We start from the raw sequence: 2,888 nt of genomic DNA on the forward strand, positions 1-2,888 counted from the left end.
TGGAAGAGTTGCCGGGCTCTTCCTGGGATGATGCAGGGTGGGGCAGGTTGGGCGCAGGGGTCCCGGGGGCTCCATCCCCTCCATCCCAGTGGTGCAGCTGAGGCTGGAACTGCTCCAGGTCCTGGCTCTGGACTCCCCTGGCTGGTGCAAGGCTGGGGCTGGGGTTGGGAGGCAGCCAGGGCTGGGGCTGGGGCTGGGGCCAGTGCAGCTGGGGCAGGTGCCAGGGCCAGGAAGTGGCTAAGGCTGGTGCAGGCAGTAGGCAGCTGGGGCCAGTGCAGCCAGGAAGCTGCCAGGGCCAGGACTGGCATGGCCGGGACTGGGAGGCAGCCAGGGCTGGGGCCGGTGCAGCCAGAGCCAGGAGGCAGCCATGGCCGGTGAGGCTTCTGGGGCTGGTGTGGTTAGGAATGGTAGGCAGCTAGGGCCAGGGCCAGGGCCAGGGTCGGGGCCAGGGCCGGGGCTGGGAGGTGACCAGGGCAGTGCAGCACCAGGCAATGCTGTTCCCCTGCTTGGTCCTTTCCCCTCCCCGCTCAGACTTTCCCAAGCAGGGGGACGTGTATTTTCTTCCTCCACCTATGTCCCTGCGTCTGGCTACTTGCCACTGCTGGCTTCACATCCAGATGCTCACCACCCCTCTCCCCCTCTGCCACTGCCACCACTGGCTTCTTTGGGGCAGGGGGCCCCAAAACTATTTCTTGCAGGGGGCCCCCAAAAATGGTGGGCCAGCCCTGCCCATGGAGCAGCAACAGGGGGAGAAGAGGATTTTGTTTCCCCCACAAGGCAGCACGGGACAGCTCAGGAGATAGTTTGCAGCCAGCAGCTCCCGGCACCTGGTCCCTGACCCAACCAGCCAGTCACCACAGGAAACAGCTGTACCTTGCCTCATGCTGGGTGTGAAGGACTGATGGTCTGACCCAGCAAATGACATTTCTTTTGTTCTTATGTTAAGTACCATGGTGTGATCATTGGGCAGTGTCCGAAAGTATGCCTTGGAAAATCTTTAATATTCTCATTCCAAACTGGCTAGAAAATGGGCACCCTTATATGACCCAAGGTCTGAGTAAAGCAAGCAAAAATTGTACAGCACTGTACTGAGGTGAAAACCTCCCTCTGCTGGACACTCACCAGGGTGCCACGTTTGGGTCCCACCAATTTTTGCATATCCTCTTTGAGCCCGCCTGCACTATGGTGGCGCTGTGCTTCAGCCAAAAGAGCCTGGAGCATGTCGTGCAGGTCTGTTTCTCACTCCATACCTGTAGATGTTCCTGCTGGAACTGCTGTAGGGTTCTCTCCAGCAGCTGCCTACAAGCTGCAAGCACATGGAAGACTGAGGTATTTAGCACAGCTATGGAGGCATACTGTGGGTGCATCTACATGAGATGCTTATTGGAGAGTTGGCAAATTAACTCCACAGTAAATGCCTCAGCATCTACACATGCAGTGCTATTAGGCCACAGGCAACTAATCAACACTGCTGCAGGTTAGTACTTGTATTTACAACTACTATCCTACAGTAGAGTTTTTTACTCTCCATCAACACACGTGTAGATGCTGATGACGGCTGGTGGGGCATGAGGGTGCTTCAATGTGGGGGCTGTCTGCCAGATAGTCCTACACTGGAGTACCCTTGTGCCCCAGCCAGCCCCTTTGCATCATGTTGAGCCAGGTCGGGGCAGCCCTGTACTAGTAGGCCGAGCTCCTGGGCCCCCTGCCAGGCAGGGCTGCTCCAATCCAGCTTAATATGCTGCAGTCCTGGGTGCATTCACTGGAGCAGTCAACACTGGCACAATATGCACCAGTGTTTATTGCTGTGTATTAACAGCACACGTAGATGCACAGTGAGTAGCTGTGGGAGCACAGCTGCGAAGTGGCTTAACTGGTTTTTGTTTGGATTTGGGGGAATGTGGGGGGGAGGGGCAGGCTCAAGAGCACCCCAGCCTGAGCATATTGCTGCCATGTTGTTATCAGGTTTACTTTGGTTTGGGAAAGATACAGCACCAGAGTAGCACTGCCTATTGCCCTTTCATAGGAATAGGACACAATATCCTAGCTCCCCTCAGGGATGTGGGGAATTTTCCAGTGCTTTATTTTTCCGTGGGAAATTTTCCAGTTCTAAAAATTCATTGTTTCATAGAATTCAGTAGTAACAATGAGTGGATACAAATACAATATTAGGCAAGCTTGGCAGTTTCAAAGTTGTAATTAATGTTTTCCAGGTGATTATCCCTATGAAGTATGTGAGAGAGTACATGTATATTTTATTGATTTGTAAACAGGAGGGTAAATACACTCACACAATAATCCAAACCAAAAATCAAGTTATGAATTCACCTAATTGGCTGTGCAGGTCAAATCAAAACCAAAGCTAAAATTCTGATTTCATCTCAGACTGCAAGTGAAAGCAAAACTAAAACTGTGATTAATTATTGTTTTACTTTCAGTTCAGAAAACGCACAGATCAGTGTCTCATTTCTTTTCTTGAGTTGGGGAAGTTAAAAGAGTTTGCATAAGATCTGCTAGTTTTTCAGTGCTTTTGTTTTGAAGTACTCATAATAATGTCTAATCAGAAAAAAAACTAGTGTGTGATATCATTATAGTGAAGTTCAAGCCACTGAAGGAAGGAAGAAAGTTGATAGATGTAAATATTGTGGGCAGGAGTATGCTAACAATGCAACAAGAATGAAGAAACATTTAATAACATCTAGAAACTGTCCTGAAAGAGTACAAGGCATATACAGCAAGCTGATACAACTAAGTAGTGGAACAATATAATCTGAGAAAAGTCTACTTAGATTAATAGATTCATAGATGCTAGGGTCAGAAGGGACCTTAGGAGTTCATTGAGTCCAACCCCCTGCTGGGCAGGAAAGAGCGTTGGGATCAGATGACCC

The sequence above is a fragment of the Alligator sinensis genome, unplaced genomic scaffold, assembly GCF_000455745.1.
Source record: "Alligator sinensis unplaced genomic scaffold, ASM45574v1 scaffold953_1, whole genome shotgun sequence".
In the NCBI taxonomy this organism is placed as follows: Eukaryota; Metazoa; Chordata; order Crocodylia; family Alligatoridae; genus Alligator; species Alligator sinensis.